Genomic DNA, 20,331 nt, shown 5'->3' on the forward strand with positions numbered 1-20,331 from the left:
CCGACGGAACAAAAAGTTTTTCTATGTTCCTGGGTCATGGATGTTTATTAAATATGTGTATCATATAAAAAAAATCTTAAATATATGAATAGTATAAAAGTATTAAATATATTTCCGTTGTCTGGTACCTGTAACACAAGTCCTTTAGGTACTTAGCATGGGGCCAGACTGACGTGGTGTGAAGCGTCCATAGATAATATATTAATAAGTGTTTGCTATACCGAGCAAAGCTCGGTCATCCAGGTACTACATAATAATACAGGGTGCCTACTGGCCAATTTTTTTTGTACTGATTTAACATTTTAGTACTGATAGTCCGGGTTCCGTAATACATTTTTTATTACTATCAAGCTAAATTTTGCGACTAGCTTCATTTTAATAAGACAAAAATATTGCGATATTTAGCTACTAACAGGGATAGATAGATTGATATTAATAAAAAAAATGTTCTACGGAACCCGGACTATGAGTGATGATAAAAGAAAAAAAATTACATGTATTTTTATTTTTCACAATGTTCACTATATCGAAATTTGGCCGGAAGGTTTATTTGCACCCTGTATAACTTGGTACTTTTATTGTAAACTTAATTTACGACTACCATGGCTGCTGTAATTAAGTATTACTGTTTATTGAGCACAACCAAGTGTAATGTTTATAACCATATTCATTTGTGGCAATCGTAAACATTCCATCACATTTATTTGAGTTTGTTAAAATTCATTAGCCAATTATGGTTGTAATCATAGAATTGGCAGATAATAATAAATATGTAATTAGCAGTTATGAAATGTGATCATACTGTAACTGTTTAGGGTAATCATTAGTAAATATTTTCTATTTTCAGAATCAGAATCTTTTTACTATGGATTGCTGCATATTACATCGTAACAACAAGGAATTAATGATTAATAAATTCATAACAAAGTTATAATTCATAATGTACTGTAACATTTTGGTGGAAATTCATGTTTCAGACCGCAACGCGAAGCGTAGATGTATTTCTAAATTTATTATATTTTATATGGATTTGACAGATTCGCAGGACGTCTCACGATATTGAAATCTGTCAAACCCATACAAATTTATGCCACGCCGGTCTGAATTGACCCTTACATACACTTGAGGATGATTTTTTGAAACCGGTCAATTGTCATAGTCCAAAAAGTGTATAATTATTGCTGTTAACCTACGAATTTTCTATAATTCTAATGTGTAAATTGTGAACAGTTAAAATATTTGTAAATGCAATCCCCAGAATCTGACGCTATTAAAAACAACGTTACCAAAACGTATGCATCGCGTACGATCTGTTATGAAACCCGTCGTGTGTTTTTACATCACAACCAATTTATCGCTTTAGGACTAGCGAGGTCCGCATAGCTCATATTGTCGAAGAAGGATTGATATGTAACCTTCCTTTGAAGTCTCTATTTGGCGTCTAAATGTGTTATTAACTACGGTAATTCTAGCTAAGTTATGGACTGACGAAACGGCGAATATATTCTTAATTAAGCATAGTTAATCGACGACAGTTACAGATGTTTCATCGTTTATGAGATATAAAATAAAAGTTTATATTCAAATAAACGATTCAACAGACAATAATTAGGTAACCAATAATTATACTGTTACGGAAGTGATAATTACAATGTCGAATCACACATTATCACGACCTTGCACCATACCACTAAATATTGTAACACGTGGACCATACTATGATCAAAATAACGAGGCACAAAATTTCATACTAATTTTAATATTTTATATGAATTTTAGTGCAACTATTCAACGTTTTAACTATAGTAGCAACTTAATGAATAAAGTAAATAAATGAATAAAGACTGAACAACACATAGCTCTGCTGACGTGGGTACGTCAATTCACTAGTGAATAGAGCCAGATAATTTTGTGAAAAAAGGTTCTATATATTCTTACTTATTCCGCTGTAATAACATTTTTGGGTGTCGTTGCCAGTACACTGTTTACCAATTTTGGATATATTGTAAAACGCATTGTACTCTTTCGACACTACCTGTACACATCTTAAATGATGTCTACCTTGTGCGGTTGTGAAACTGGCTGATATTCAAAAAGGTCGTGGGTTCGAATCCGAAATATGCGTCGGACCAGAGATAAAGAATTATGAGATGTGCCAAGCTGAACTGGGTAATTCGACAAGTTGAATTCGATAGCATCGACAGTTAAATAAAACAATTGGTTTTGATACAAATACTCGCTAAGTGTCATTGCGCTTACGATAGGTGCCTTATATTGTAAAATTCTAAATACTTTTGACTTCGTAGATGTCAAAAGTATCGAATACAAGTTGTCTAAGCATACTGGATTGATCGCTAGATTGCTCAAGTGAAAGCCTGAGGGTTATCAATGATCATATTTTATCACCGGAAAAAATTGAATAGTCTATTGAATGGCAAAACAATTTTGGAGTCATAATAAAAACATTTGTTAAGAAAAACACACAAAAATTAAATCGCAAAGAAGCAATTGAAATTGTAGCTACAAGCTACCTTAAAATAATGAGTATATTATTAATTAAATTAATAACTCTGATACTACATTATTGCATGACACAAAAAACTAACGAATCAACAACAACATTGCAATTAAATGACAATAACAATACCTCTTGAGTTACATCATAGAGGAGATCTTGTTAATTAAAAAAAACAAAGGAACATGGGTAACATCCATCGAGGGTCAGACTGAATGTCATGCTCAGTGGCCCATAGCTGGCCTTGGGGTATCGGATGTGTTTGTTTAAATACTCTTAAACGATCACACTGCTGTCTGAATCTAAGCCTTTGTTAGAAGCTTCTTTTTGCAATGATTTCAATGCTAAAACTTAAAAGTACCATCTAGTTTTGATAGTATCTCAATAGCTAAACAATTTTTTTCAGGATAGAAAGTGCCCATGTGTGTGTTTTTTTTTTAATCTAAAGGATATAGGAATCATTGAATCTAAAGGTATAATTTGTAATGGGATGGAATGTGTGGAATGGAATCCGTAAAATGAACGTTTTAAGATATACAATTTTTAACTGCGATAGGTTTATGTTTTTTTTTTTTATCTGGCAAACTGTAGAAGTGTTAATTGTTTCCGAAAACTTTACTTCAATCTATTTCCTGTCAGATTTGCACGGATTTTATATCTGCCTGGAAAAGTAGAAAGGGCAGACAGAACTGCAGTGGAAATAAATGTGTTAGCAGTCGGAAGTGCTCTCAATAAATCGATTCATTAATCGACACGGAAAGTGGTTACGAAGTCAATACAAATATTACTTTCGTGACAACAACAACTAACCATTTTAAACGGTTATAGGAAAGATAGTTTTTGTATGATGTACACTGGAGGCTTCCTCGAGTGTACATAATAATTCAATGATATGCTACATTTAGCTTCAACATAAATCATGCTTCAGTTCATCCTTAATATCCTTAGGACATAAGGATGTTAAGGAGGAGCGACCGCTGCTCCAGCCGCGTGAAACATCCACCATAATATCACAGGAAAACGCTGTTTTTTTGACATAAACAGAAGTCCTTATTAATCTAAAGCCTAAACTGTATCACGATGCACATCAAAGTTCGTTTAGAAATTTTTGTTACATTTAGAGATTAGCCCAATGAAGCGACATCGTCATGTCATCCTCACAAGTACATTCACGAAAATTAGTTTTTTTTATTTGTGAAACGTTACATATACATATAAAAACAGGGTACATAACATTATGTGTTGTGAGTTACAAGGCTATGTGAGGAATAACTTTTAGGATATACACGTTACTATTTAAAAGCTTAAAAGGTCTTTGATAAGGAAAGGTTTTACAAAATTTAAACAAGTCTTTAATTAAGAGCCTGATGTAACATATTGTTTTTATAACGTCTTAAATGTGTACCAGAAGATCAGATAAATGGAGCAAGGTTGCACACTAGTGGTCCTTATCCGATTTATTTGTGAAAATTTATTATTCACAATTTGATCTTCGTTATCCTTTTAGACCTGCCTTAAAGTGTTAAAGGAGAAAGGTTATATATTATAGGAAGAAGGACATAGGCTTTCGGAATAAAATGTACGGTTACCGTAGGATACCGAGAACTCAGGAATGCGCAGTTATTATCTAGATTATTATAAAGTCTACTTATCTATACATCTAATAATTAATATAGATAGCTTAGATATTATAAAACTATAAAACCTAAATATAATGCTTATAACGCTATCAAGGAAAGCGTTTCAACGGCAAAAGCATGGCATGATTATCTTGACGGCTCGATAAGAGCCGGACATTCGTGCAAGAAAGTTCATTAGAACAGAACTACGCTTTATAGACTATTTTATCAAAGGCTTTAACTGTAAAAGTCTATATAAATCGTAAGACCTCGGTTATCTTTTACAAGTTACAGCCAATACAGAACTCGTGCGTAATCAGAACTTTGCTGTTGTAGAGTCTAGACTAGAGGTTTTGAATATGTTGAGTATTTGGATGCAAAACTTAGATACTATAGTTTAAACTTAGATAATGTTAACCCATAACAATTGAAAATCTATTGTGTCTGCGATACCCACGATGGAGGTGTTATTTTTTTTGTGAAATAAGGGGGCAAATGAGCAAACGGGTCACCTGATGGAAAGAAACTACCGTCGCCCATGGACATTAGTATAATCAGAAGAGCAGCATGTACGTTGCCGGCCTTTTAAGAGGATACACTCTTCTCGCTCGCGCGTTCGGCGTAAAGGCTAAATAGGCTAGACAGAACGATATTTGACCTCGACACTTTTTATTAGTACCTGCATGGTAGGGGCAGAGGGCGTTGATAGTATTTCTGTGCGTCAACTAGATGGCGTTTTTTTGAGAATAAACCGACGCGTTGTTAGTATTCCTGGGCGTCAATAGATGGCGTTTTTTAATAATTTTTAGAGTGTATATGTATACAGGTTTTTTGAACATAAGAAATAACTTCGTTCCATTCGGGTGCCCCTTGACACCTCTCAATTTTTTTCAAAAAGAAACGTTTTAGTATGCAAATATAATATGTGAAACAAAATAAAAGATATATTATGTAGCCTCTTGTATTCAAAGTTTCCAGTGCTCGCTCATTGAGATTTATAGCGGCGACGTTATAATTAACGTTTAACCATTACCGAGCAACTTCCTCATCCAGTTATATTAACCGCCAAATCTAAACTGGTACTATAAAATCCAATCGTGTGAAATGTACTAACGATTTATCGTCCAAATTATTTTTATTTATCCGTCAAATCTAGAATCTAGATAGACGTCATTCAGCGTTATAAATAGTTACGTAAAATATTTTCATCCTTGAGAAATCACGCTAACCACATCGCGAGGCGCAACATTTTTTGGTTCTAAAGCTGAAATGTATGTAAATGACAGTGCGACCGCACCGCTATTTAAATAAATCGTTATATTGTTTATAAAACGATTGATTTATTGCTTATGATCTCAGGGTGTAGCGGCCAAAACGCGCGGGCGCATAATTTTGAATCTAGTCAAAATGTGAAATATCTGGGCTGAATTTTTCATTGTGTTTATAAAAAAATATCAAGACTCAACTCGTAGTTGCATCGCGCTTGTAGCTAGCACTGAACCCTAATGTTTATCTAATATTTGAATAAGTGTAAGCATTATAATCTAATTATGCAAATAAAGCAACAGCGTTTTTAATACCACAAGCTAGTGAAGCGTGCCAACTCGGGTTATTTCTTACTTAGGTAACCTCTTATAATAATTTATCGTCGTATGAGAAAGCATTACCTGTTTATATTAACAATAAATCACTGTTTTATTTACATCACAACTAGGCGCCGCTACCTGCTTTGCTCTACATTAGAATATTATTAATTACTTACTTAATACCTCATGCTATAAGATGACGATTAAGTAATAATAGATAAAAGAAGAACTTTCACTCAATAACATAACGTTCTTCTTATCAAATCACACCAGTGCCTTATACCAGGCCATCTTTGGTTGATATATTTTATACTGATCTAACTATACTTCTGGCGGTTCAAAATCAGAGCTATCGCTGCCTTATCGCAAAGTTTCACCCAAAACAGCTGATGTACAATCACACCACGGCCGAAATGAGAACTAGTATCATTTTGAGTGACTACTGAAGCTCTGTAGCCACTCCCCATGAAATGACATTCAAATACCACAAGACTTATTATTAAAGGTCAATACTTTTTCGAAAATTCCTTGTATTATATTTTATTTAGGCCACTGAGCTTGAAGTTATTTTAATTTTATTGCGTCTTTTTATAAATAGTAGCAAGTGTTTAAGAGGGAATACGCTCTCTTCTTGAAGGATTGCAGGTCGTATAGATCCGGAAATACTGCTGGTGATAGTTCGTTTCAGAGTTTTACAGTGCGCGGCAGAAAGTTACGTTGGAAATTTACGGTGGAAGACTACCACTCATCGAGGTGATGAAGTTGGTATATTTTGAGGTGTTAGTGTTAGTAAGAAGTGTGCCTATAATCTTGCAATACTTTAATTTATTATGTACAATTACCGCTTATGACAAATTCAGTGTACGTAACGGTGTACCATCGGCTTTGCCTGTTCAGCTATAACCAGTGTATTTTAAATTATGAAACCAAATACCTACCAGCTGGAATACTATAATGGCTTTCGACTCACAACATACTCTAATTAAAAATTTGTCGTCAATCAAAATAATGAGACTCATTTGCATACTGCTACCTCCTGAATATTAAACAATAGAAACTGCGTTACCCAATATCGACTCTTAATTTGACTATACACTGACGAATAATGATAATGATAATACAATCGTCATATGTAATATAAGGAGAAACGTAGTATCATAATTTAAAAAACTCAATAAACTAAAAAATTCAAAATAAAAATATATATGAGCAAGTCTTAAGCTTAGCTTCATTATTTTTGTAAAACTATAAAATAACATTTTATTTATTTAATTTTTTCTTAATCTTGCTAAAACTCGAGAAACTGTTGAACCGATTTAACTAATTTCAGTCTTGAAATATTTGTGGAAGTACAGGGAAGGTTTTATTAAAGGATGGAAATGATACGAAGTTCACCAGTCATCTAGTTAGGGAACAAAATAATTTTCTTGGAATAGGAGTTATCTGATATTAATATTAATAATATTATTACCGTCATGCAATCCATTGCTTGTTATTGGACTCACAAATTAATTTTAAGGCCGCACATACTAAGGTTAAGAAGTTGTGCATTACATATACTAAGCTTATTGTTATAGTAAAATGATAAGATACATTATTATTTGCTGTGTTGTTTGCTACAATACAAATGCAATTATAAAATGATGTCTAGGTGTTTTGCTGAATAATCACAATAATTAAAGCCTAGGAGTTAATCATAGATAATTACGCCGTGATTACAATTACGTAATCTTGACATTATTAATAAAAATTAGTTACGTTTGCTCTTCTTGTAATGATGAATATTATCTTGTGGCATTTTCCTTATAGTTCTTGCGTAAAATAAAGAATCGGATATCCTAAAAGTCTTAAACTTTGAAGCAGGGCAAAGAACAAAATTTTCAAAGAATTTATTGGTTTAAATAATTTATTGTTATTATATTTATGATCTTTATTGTAGGCTGTATATGTGCTAGACTCTTTGAGAGTGCTATTTAATTTTTTATTGAAATTATTACATACATCCATATTATATTATTAAGGAGAAAGTGTCCGTCTGTCTCTCTGTCTGTTTGTCTGTCTGTTACCTCTTCACGCCTAAACGGATGAACCGATTTTGCTGACATACGTTTAATCCCGAAAAAAACGAGTTTTGGCATCATCTAGTGAACTATATATAATTTAATGTAATATGCCGACAGTATTACCAAAATTAAATAAACACGAAAATGTTAGAAATGTAGGTCTGTGAATTAAGACGTTAATAAAATGTCTCTCCTATAAATAGAGTATATTACCAATGAAAGTGAAATTAAGTACGTAATCAGCGGATTAATAAAATCAATACTCGCATATAATTAAAAAGATTGTTGACCTCACACTAGTCAATGTCGAAAATTTGTCGTAACGTAGTCGTTTCGTAAAGTCGATCCGTGGTTATCGCTTATCGTGCGACTCGTCCGAAGACCAGTTGATGCTCGCGCGTCGGAGAACACATCCGCTCCCACTTGCACTGTGCGCGTGTGATTGTGCTAGGACTGCCCCCTGGACTATAAACGGTTCGTATTGTGTATAATATTTAGAAATTTAATTAGATGTGACCCCGTGCTTGACGGATGGGTCACTATTTTTATTCGTAAGATCGTGCGTTTTTTAAAATACTTTTCTTGATGTTCGATGTTAGGGATGTGTACTTTGGTAGGATTTTTAGTGTTTTCTTTATGTTTTACCCGTTTGAATTACATAACTTTATAATTAATTGATTAAAATTATATTAAAGGAAATAATTTTAGGCTAAAAGACGTTTCAAGATAATATATACCATATTTTGTAAACGACTGTTTTGGTGCAAAAAAATTAGAGATGCGGTCACTTATATAATATAATATTATTAGATAGCTAAAAAACTATTTTTTAACTTCAAGTATAAATTCCAAAAGACTTGAAAATATGTTACATGAATTGAAATCTCTATGTTTTTCTACTTATACTTTTTTACAGAATATTTGTTTACGTATCTTACATTCTTTAAAATATTTCTAAATTAGTGTTTACGTTGATGTGGATACTGGATATAGAATAAGAGCAAGACGATGCTGCGATTGGTAAGTGATATTTGTGGTTTTGCGTGTTACGATTATTCAAGTGGATATAACAACATACCTATCAGTTTTATTATAATATGCTAACGTCTAAGTTTATTTTAAAACTTTTCTGAGATATTATCAAGTTGTTTTTGTGGCTGGATACCACTGCACTGTTAGATTCTTCAATGAAGGCTCATTGAATGGACTTATCACCATTGAAAAAATATTTTAATTATTATTTGCAACTTTATTTGTAGGCGGACTATGAAGTAAAGTGATTTACGTATAACACTGACCTTTAAATGTTCCTGCGCGTACTCATGAATTCGGTCGTTTTATATAAAATATGGCTGAATTATGGTTTTTATGACTCATCAGAACAAGGACAGTTTTTATGTTGCTCGGCTCTTCCGCGATAAAAACCTTAGCACAGGATACGTCGTTAGATAACTATCGAAGGATTATTATCATATAAAAACTTCTGATTAAACGAGTTCTTTGTTTTGAGGCTCTTCATGGTAGTGGCTGACGATTAGTTTTTTATTGAATATTTTACACTACTAGATGATGCATGTGATTTGTGACTCCGTTACGCAGATGCATATAACGCGCGGGAAACGTTATTTTTTTTCGGGATAAAAAGTATCCTATGTCTTTTCCTCGGGACTCAAACTATCTTCATACCTATCAAAGTCGGTAAAGACTGACAGACATACTATCTTTTTTATTAGTATGGATTATTATTTATTATCTCTATACTATGGTACATGTACAATAAGTAAACTGTAATTAATTTAACTGTCTTGTTGTGTGCGTTGTCTTTTATGATTAATTGAGTAGAAATATTATGAATCGTCTGTCTCTATAGGCGTTTAAGTTGAATCATTTTTGAAACAAATGTATTTTTTTCTAAAAGTTAAGGAGCAAAGCTTTCGTATACGTGGGAGAGCCATGCTTCGGCACGAATGGGCCGGCTCGACCGGAGAAATACCACGTTCTCACAGAAAACCGGCGTGAAACAGCGCTTGCGCTGTGTTTCGCCGAGTAAGTGAGTTTACAAGAGGCCCAATCCCCTATCCTATTCCCTTCCCTACCCTCCCCTATTTCCTTCCCTTCCCTTCCCTACCCTATTCCCTCTTAAAAGGCCGGCAACGTACCTGCAGATCTTCTGATGCTGCAAGTGTCCATGGGCGACGGAAGTTGCTTTCCATTAGGTGACCCGTTTGCTGTTTGCCCCCTTATTTCATAAAAAAAAGTATCATTATGAAAATTACAGCATATTATCATTTTTCAGCTACGTAAAAACTTGCGATCTTTCAATTTATAAATTAAGCTTGTAAGTAGCTTAGAGAAGTTGAACTGTGAAGTCATGGTTTCGTTATAATACTTATCACAGGATAAGTATTATAACGAAACCATGACTTTACAGTTCAACTTCTCTAAGCTACTTACAAGCTTAATTTATAAATTTGACGAGACAAATAACGTTTGGATTATAATTACATAGACATTCTTGGACATGATAACTTAATCCGATAATTTCTATGTGATTATAAGCACTAAGCGTAATTATTATAGATTATATAAAATCGGCTAAGTGCGAGTTGGACTCGCGCACGATGGGTACCGATGCAGAGTAAAAATAGGCTAAAAATTGTGTTTTTTGTATGGGTTTAAGTTTTATTTCATTTTGATATTGTTATTAAATTTTAAAGTAAACATATAACTGTAGAATGTGAGAAAAATTAAGGTGCCTACCTCTTGCTATTATTGATATAGAGCGAAAAAGGCTGAAATAATTTGTTCTATGGGAGCCCCCCTTAAATATTAATTTTATTTTGTTTTCAGTATTTGTCTTTGTAGGGGTAACATATACCTACACACTGTGAAGATTTCAGAAGTCTGGCTATAGCGGTTCTTGAGATACAGCTTGGAGACGAGAGACAGACGGACAGACAACGAAGTCTTAGTAATAGGGTCCCTTTTTTACCCTTTGGGTACGGAACCCTAAAAAGCAGCTTTATGATTTGATATTATCGTTTCAGTGTGATTATCTGTTAAGGCGTTCATAAATATATGCATAAATTAAGGGGGCTACTAAAGCAAAATCTTATACTCCATTTTTGTACTCATTTTTTAAACATCGATTTGCGAGGGTCTGTTTTCTCGATTGAAATAAATCACAAAGATGCATATAAATATAAATTTAATAAGTATTATACAATTCTATTATTATTATTTTTTTTTTTTATTAAATAAGGGGGCAAACGAGCAAACTGGTCACCTGATGGAAAGCAACTTCCGTCGCCCATGGACACTCGCAGCATCAGAGGAGCTGCAAGTGCGTTGCCGGCCTTTTAAGAGGGAATAGGGTAATAGGGAGGGTAGGGAAGGGAAGGGAATAGTTGAGGGTAGGGAAGGGAATAGGGAAGGGGTTAGGGGATTGGGCCTCCGGTAAACTCACTCACTCGGCGAAACACAGCGCAAGCGCTGTTTCACGCCGGTTTTCTGTGAGAACGTGGTATTTATCCGGTCGAGCCGGCCCATTTGTGCCGAAGCATGGCTCTCCCACGTATTATTGTGGGACTGTACTAGTGAATTTTAAAAGTGTTGTATATATTTATTATTTATCAAGTTATTAAGAAAGAACTGTTTTCGTGCCGTAATTATGAAAGACGCGAGTGTGAAGGGCGATGTTTGATATTTTGTTTTATTTGCCCTCTCAAGAAATTGATGTAATGCAAAGAAAACGTTGTGACGTAACGTAACGAATTCATGACGTAGCACTGGGCTACGACGCTACGTCGTCGTCACGTCGCGTTTTACGAAATAATATTCATCTTTCCATTTTATAAAACGGTAGTTTGTTTACGCCGATCAGGCTCCGAATACTTAAACGCTTCTTTTAATTAACTTATTTTATAATTATTACGATACTTTTGACTACTTGATCTTGTTCAACTATTTTATAGGCTTTTATTTAAATATATCGTGAAAATAGTACTGTAAAGTAATCGTAGAGACTATAAATTATAAACTCTTCATATGAATTTTGTTTTATAATGTTTTTTTATACGCTTTTTATTTGATGTAATGTCAATGTTCATTTCTTAATACAATCAACTTTACCTAAAACTACTAATTTAATTGTGTCCTTAAAATTAACACACTAATTACCGAACTCAGAGACGTTATTAGGATTATTAGGTGATTACTATTAACTGTAATTACATAAACATTTTGACATAAGGTAAAGGACCACGAGTCACGACCATCAACCAAGGACATCATCTGTCAAACTCTTCATTTAAATGTCTCTTACCTAAACTTTTTAATGACTAAACTTGTTAAATAAATGACCTTGTGTTTTTCATTCACAATTGAAACAGATTCGCCTAAATCTGAATGAAATGTTCAATTTACACAATCGTAGGCCTCTACGATTGCGTAAATTGAAAAAAATTTAGGTAAATCATTGTGGTTTCAATTATTACAAATCAAATTCACAAAATTTTTGTAATATTTTTATAATACTTGCGATTAAACGAGCGATATGAATATGAGAAATACAATACTATGCAAATGAATTACATATCTATTGTACATAGCGCATTATTTTAATAGAGCGCTTAGTTTTACCATACCATAGGTCAAGGTATTGAAATAATTTGAGCAATTAAAAGTTACATCAATGCCGGTATAAAATATACTTATGATATATTCGTATTTATCCTAAACGAACATATAAGTTAAAATTTTTGTATGTAATTTTACGTTGTTCTTTCTTTTTTAAGCCCATATTCTGGCTTGCTTTATATCACAACATCTTAATATTATAAATGCGAAAGTGTGTCTGTCCGTTTGTTACCTTTTTATTTGATACTTTAAGACATTATCTATAGGAACATCTATACATCTATCTATACATCTATACATATAAATAAAATCGGAGTTTCTGTTTGTAATATTGAAAGAACCGTTTTTTACTAAATGCATATGAATGTATATAGGACACAGACACCAAAACAACATTTTTTTTAATTTCTGTCTGTATGTCTGTATGTCTGTCTGTTTGTTTCGGATAATCTCTGAAATGGCAGGAACAATTTTGACGGGACTTTTTTAGGCACATAGCTGATGTAGTAAGGAATAATTTAGGCTACTTTTTAACCGACTTCCGAAAAGGAGAAGGATATATTTCACTTTTTTTTATAAAAAGGGGATTTTTTTCTCTTTTTATTATCTTTGTTATCACATTTTGCTGACGCGGACGAAGTCGCGGGTAACATCTAGTATTTATTTTATAATAATTTATGATACTATCCCCGCGTTCCATTTGATGTTAAAAACGATCAAAACGCTCAAAATGCCGCCTATTTAATTTCAGCGTTTTGATAATTTTAACATCAAATGGAACGCGGGGTATATGTCCCGGAAGAGGACAAAGGATAGTTATTGTTACAGCTTACGGTTCTCCCTCGATAACCGACTTTCCGAGTAATGGAGGTGCGGGCGCTAGGTACCTAGTTTTCTATATAAAGACAACTTTGTATAATTGTTACGCAAAATATCTCTCAGCATAAGTATATACCTTATTTTGTTAAAAGTTATAACTACAATTTATAATTCTGATTAAACACAATTATAATTATTATGTTGTAAATACCTTTGTTGTTAGTTGTTACTTAAAGCTTACAAATCATAAGAGGCTCATTTAGAAGATTTAATTTGAGATAGTTGTACGTTTCTCAGAAACATTGTACCTGGTAGTAATTTTTAAGTTCATACTTTAAATATTCTGTATCTATAGGCGTATACAATATAAAATGATCAAAAAGTTACGGAACATATTAATAATAAATTAGTTTTCATTAGTTCAAATTAGCTCTCAGTAGATTCAATATTAGTAACAGACACCAATTTTGATGGCTACGTATCCGTAAAATTGTATGATAAAATTCACTGGTTTTTGTCGCCGGGCTAGTTCCAGGCATCATTGTACCTCTAGATTCAAGGTTAAAAACTGTATTTTGAAATGCCTACTTGAATAATTTTTTTTAAATTTTGAAGGCCCTATACCAGTGGTTCCCAACCTTTTTTTCATACTCGCCACAAACATATTTTACTATGGGTGTCGCGAGCCACAAAAAAATTTCAAGGTTAAAAATAACGCTCTTCAAAATTAACAATAAAGTCAAGAAAATTTCACGGCTTTCACGACGACTTTACATTATTTTACCGGTGGGGGTAAATTTCAAAATAAAGTCCTGGCGGGCAGCGGGTTGGGGATAGCTGCTCTATACTCTCGTATATCTAGAATTTTTTATCTTACTTCAAAAATTTGCTTTATTAAATTATGCCTGTGCATAGTCGTGTAATAATTACGTTGTAAACGGTGTTATTTCTTTATAATTAGTCGTAATTACAAGACATGGCGGGCGTTACGTTTAGTATATTCCACATTTTCTTAGAATGTTACAAAGTACTCATAATAGTATGCTTTTATATCAATTTACTGTTTAATGCATTTTATCTTAATAATATTAATTAAATTTGTGCTTTAATTACACATTTTGTGAGTTTATTACCCTTATTACTCACAATTAAATAAAGGTAGAAATAATGAGAGTTATGTTAGGAAACGTAACAAAGTACATAAGAGAAAATAAAAAAAGCGAAGGAAATTATTCTCTTAAATTTTTAATGATCTTGTTCGTCTACCTGCTTAAATACTTATTTCTAGTAATACTTATTTCTAGTAGTTCAGTAGCTATTATGCGTTGTTTGATGTTTCTGACACACACAAAAAATCATTTAAATCGGTTTAGTTGTTTTGAAGGAGTTTTGGCAGACACCGTGACACTAGAATTACATTTGCGGAATAGCACCACCAGATAGTCAAACTGATCATGATAGTTGATGACTTGTGCTGAGTAGGTGTGTTTATTGTGAGATAGAAGTAACAGCATAGTACAACCATCCTAACGCAAACATGTAAATACTTTTTTTTGCTAGCCTATCTGTCTATATATCTCCCTCTGCTGGGCAAAGGCCTCCGCCAGGGTCTTCCACTTGTCTTGCTCCAGCACCACCACGTTGGTCAGCCCGGCTGGTACGCCTCCAGCTCATCGCGCCTTCTTTGCCTAGGCCGGCTGCCGGTCTTCCATCTTTAGGTACTCTGTCGATATCTTTGCCCAGCGGTCGGGATGCATACGGCTAACGTGGCCAGCCCAATCCCACTTTAGGTTTGCCGCCTTAACCCCCACGTCCGTGATTTTTGTTTGATTTTTGTATGTAAATACTAAATTATAATAATATTTAAATTCAACTCTATCATTAATTAAGTTTGATATATTTCGAAACTGATATTATGTTGTTGAAATATTTACAAAATAACTATTTAAAACTGCTTTATATGCTATACAAGATAGTATCTGCGTAAAAACATCGAATCGCCATGTTACAATTAACCTCTACGTGTGTGTAACTACCGGTTGTACTCGTATAGATTGTACAGATTTAGTCCATGATTTGGTGCGTGCAAAAGGCGCACTCTGTGAAACCGTATACCTAGAAGTTGACTTTACAGTAAAAGTATGTCCTTTCCCCTAGTTTATTCTATACACGTATATGTCAAAAATTTTAGTATTTTTGTTTTATCTTACTTATTTAATTAGTATTTTTTATGTGTGACATTAATTGTTACTTATATTTAGGGCCTGTTTCACCACTTCCTGATAAGGCTATCCACCAATTAACTTGACAGATCAAGTATGGAGAATCTGTCAAAAAAGTTGTGAATAGCCTATTAGGTACTTTATCAGAAAGTGGTGAAACAGGCCCTAAGTATATTATATTTTATCTAGAAGTTTTTATAAATATTAAATTTAAACAGTTTTTCAGATACAACTCTCAGCAATGTGTATGTAACAAATGTGTTTAGAGTATGTAACATCATTCCTCTCGCTTTATGTGATATGTAAGAGCACTGTTGTGAATTGGGACGGAAATAAGAGTACTTCCGTTGCGATTATAAAGTTGGCAATGGATGTTAAGTGTCAAAGGTGAAATGTCAATTTTTAATCACGATTAGTGTTACTCACAAGTGTAACTCGTTTTATAGAAAAATTCTATTGCTTATTTTCCTTCTAACCATGCCTTGTTATGTTGTTGTGCCTGCTCCAGAAAGAGGGTTATGTGCTATATATTATTATATAATATATATATGTATGAAGCGCTTTCTGTAGCCTAAAACTTTATTATATAAGATTTTAGAGGTTAGATTCGTGTTTATTTTGGAAGTGATACCGGATAATATAAAACAGAGCCTGAGAGAGGGTCTTTACTTTTTAAAATTTTAACTTTAATCCAGATCAATTCTGCCTTAGTGCAATTTTTAACACTAGCAACTTGGAAAATAATAATCTTATCTTTCTGATTTAATAGCCCACCTGCAGTGGTAAGGCGTGGCGGGTGTGACATAATTTTATTGACCAGCCATATCATGTCAACTTGGCTTACCTATTACATGGTGGTTTGACGTTCATGGCATATTATAATGAAATACTAGATGTTGCCCGCAACTTTGTTGCGACTAAATTTGTTTCTTGCTTGGAAGCTTTGCCTTTCCCAGACATAAAATGTTATTATTTATTCTTCGCTGGAAATCTAAGTTTCTTTGTTCTAAATTTTAGTAAAATCGGTTAAACGATTTAGAGCCTGTTTCACCACTTCCTGATAAGTGCCGAATAGGCTATCCACCACTTAACTCGACAGATGAAGTATGGAGAATCTGTCAAAAAACTTGTGAATTTGCCACTTTATCTGAAAGTACTCGTAGTGAATCAGGCCCTAAATATTACAGTCGTGACAGACAGACTGTCTTGTCTTAGCTATGTTATTATAATATTATGGATATGATAGGCATTTAATAAAAACAATATTGACTTGGCACTTCGTTTATTTGCTCAGTTTCTCGAGTGTTCTCAAACATTTCGTGTTTTTGGAGCACTTTTGTTTTATGAAAGTCATATTGTAAACATCTCAAACCTGTAATGTATCATATTTGAAGACACGAGTGGATGAAGTAACTAACATATTTTTACAATATAATAATTTTATATTGTAAAAAATTAGTAGAACTGCTCTTGAGCAGTTCTACAATTTTTTTTCCATTATAATTTGAACAAACCTTGTAACTTACCTAATAATAATAATTTTTAATTTTAAGTGCGCGCTGTGTGTGTGTGTGTGAGTGTGTGTATGTGTGTGTGTGTGTGTGTGTGTGTGTGTATGTTTGTGTGTTGTCTATCTAATATCTATTTATCTCTCGTAGCATTTGTTCTTTTTCTTGATAATCTAGAGTTTTAAACTAGTTTTTAATAACCTTTCTCTTTACTTGTCTTAATTAATATATAATCTACTACTACTACTATATCATCTACTTATACATGGAATCTACTTTTATTATAAACCATTATCCCGGTCCTAAAGCCATTTATGCAAAAAACGTCAGTTTTAAAATTATTAGTTACCCACTTCATTCACTCATGTCTTCATTTCTACTATGATGAAAAACTAGATGATCGATTGTATTGTGACTCGACCAGTGTGATTGAGCTTTAGTCAGTATCGTATTGTCAATCGGAGACAAGGGAGCAGTGAATGACACTGATACTAATTAGAGCTCCAGGAACACTGGTCACATTTACGGTTGACAGATCACGAGTAAATGTAATCTATGTTACGCAAAATAGACCTTTTGCTTAGTAAAAAATGTTAACAAACTTAGTATGACACACTGACTCTACAGTGTACATAATATGGACGCTGATTTAATTTGTGTAATATCTCACAAAACAAACACCTTTTGAGTTGTGAATGCAGTTATGTTCTTTAGATCACTTCGATCAAGACTGCATTTCGACAAGACTCAACAATATTTTTTGTGGGTACACACAAATTCTTAACAGCAACCATATTATAATACATACATAGATTAAGTTTAACATAGTAATTCCTAAAATAGTAATAGATTATTCTAGTTATAAATCGCACGAAAATATATGAATTGACATATGAATACATTTGATACTTTTTGGACTACACAAACGTCGTAGATACTCCACCACTGCCATATACCGCGACTATCAGATTTTAAGCATTCGTAAACTATACATATTGACGGTAGCGCTTGCTGTCCACAAATCGGTACTTGGATCTACACAACATGTCATCTTAATTAAAAAGAGAGACTTTAGATTACCTGGTAGCACTGTCAAAACTTCCTTTGCCCAGCGCTTCGCACCCTTTCTATTCCCGTTTATCTACAATAAGTTAATCAAATTATGCCAACTAGAAAGGTTCCCTCTACGTAAATCTAAAGAAATAATTACAAAAATGCTTCTCAGTACTTCTTGAAAACATAGTAAAGGTTACTGTATAAGATCTTAATACGTCACACACACACACACACACACATACACACACACACACACACACACACACACACACACACACACACACACACACACACACACACACACACACACACACACACACACACACACACACACTCACACTCACACTCCTAACTTACCTCTAATCTTTTGTTGTAAACGTTTTAATATAGTTATCTTAAGTGTAAAAGTTATAAATTTCTCGAAAATGTTCCTACTGGCTCCACAGGACAGGCTATGCCTAGTGTGGGGATTTGTCTTAATCTGAAGTTGTATAATATTGTATTTTTCTGGAAAATAAATTATTTGTATTTGTATTTTTCGCAATAAAATTCTGCTTGTCATTTACCTCTTCACGCTTAAATAGAGATACGAGTAGGACATAGCATAGGTCATTACATAAAATTTTCGGCCCAACGCGCAACTGATTGGCGGACGTCATCTATTGTTAGTATCAATATACTTCATGAATCATCTACAAACATCTAACCACTAAACTCAAGATGCACTCGTTATTCAACATGACGTAGACTGTACTATCACCATGTCAGGTGACACCACAATATACAGTTTCGTCGTAATCCACACCGCGAAACCCTACCTCGAGCCTTCGCTGAATCGAGCTGGCGGATAATATTTCAATGTCAAAATGTATGCTAAGTATATAAACTATTTCATGTGGTAAACAAAGTGTGCTTAAATATTGTTAGTAATTACTGTGTTGCGTGATTTTTAAATAAATAAAATAAATAAAGGTTTATTCAGTAATCTGGACATTACACAAAGTTCTGTACATTTAAATTTAAAAACATCACACAGTACAAGTAGCTTGATAGTAATCAGAAACACAAAAAAAAACGACAATGCAAGAGAAAAAAAAGAAATAAATAATAATAACCATAAAACAAAACATAATAATGCATTAAGCAAGGCGCCAGATACGAATTGGTTGGTGGTGTAATGCCCAAACTATTGAAGTGGAATCCACTCAGGTTCATGACTGTGGGCTCCACGGTCCCTGATATTCTGTGGACCCATTTTCTCAGCGTTGGACAGACTACGTCTTGACTCTTGAGGCACACAGTAAATAATTATAATATTATGTGTAGTAAATGTATGGGTTGTGTGTAAGATAGTTAATAATTATTATAAACATAAATAAAATAGATAGCATTGACTGTAAATAATAATATAAGCATTATAATATATACATAAAAATATAATTTGTGTGTGTAATTAAAGTAGAACAAAAAATTTTAATGTGTATAAATTAGTATTAATTCTAATTCAGCTGTGTTGTGTATAGTTGTGTATAATATGACTTAAATAGTTTACGAGATGGATTTACATACTGGATTTAAAAGCCTATTTTTTTAAGTAATTTTATTTTACCTTTACAAAAATGAAACAACTCAAAATAATATGATTCTTCCTTTTAAATTACACTAGCTATTTGACCGACCTTTGCTCGGTATTCGATAAAACACGAATAAAATGACATTTTCTAAAAATAATTCCTTGCTTGATCGATTTATCACCCCCGAAACCCCCTATATACTAAATTTCATGAAAATCGTTGGAGCCGATTCCGAGATTCCAATTATATTATATATACAAGAATTGCTCGTTTAAAGATACAAGATTATGTTATACCTGTAGCAGGAAACAACATTTATATTCTAAGCAAACGAATATAAAATATCAAATTTTATTGAGGAAAGATCAAAGAGTCGGTATCGGGTTCTATATTTTTGTTAATGTTGTATAGTCACATTCACTGATTTCTTTAAACAGTCTGCATTAACGTAAAAAAAAACTTATGGTTCTTTACCCTGCTAATGGACGCATTTACTCATAAGTAAGCTACATGTCGCTATTTTAATTGTTAATTTGGTATAAAATTAATGTTGTTGGCAACATTAATAGCCGACATTATTCAACTTTCTTCTAAAATAATCTTATATTAACTTTCCTCCCGTTGAAAGCGTCGTGCCGTTGATATTCTGAAAGCCAATAAAATGTTATAACATGAGCTCTGGCCATGTAAATGTCGCGATATTGTGGCAGGTATTGTGGAGTATCTCACGT

At 33.2% G+C, this 20,331-nt stretch overlaps 1 protein-coding gene across 1 annotated transcript in view; it reads left to right on the forward strand.

The window, feature by feature from the left end:
* The first annotated feature begins 8,141 nt into the window (after positions 1–8,141).
* The window catches only part of LOC121731082, a 52,525-nt gene continuing 40,335 nt past the window's right edge, over positions 8,142–20,331 (forward strand). Inside the window, exon 1 of the mRNA XM_042120416.1 lies at positions 8,142–8,257. The gene's annotated coding sequence lies outside the window, so the exon portion shown is untranslated. The remainder of the gene's footprint in view (positions 8,258–20,331) is intronic.

Source organism: Aricia agestis, chromosome 10, assembly GCF_905147365.1.
Source record: "Aricia agestis chromosome 10, ilAriAges1.1, whole genome shotgun sequence".
Taxonomy (NCBI): domain Eukaryota; kingdom Metazoa; phylum Arthropoda; class Insecta; order Lepidoptera; family Lycaenidae; genus Aricia; species Aricia agestis.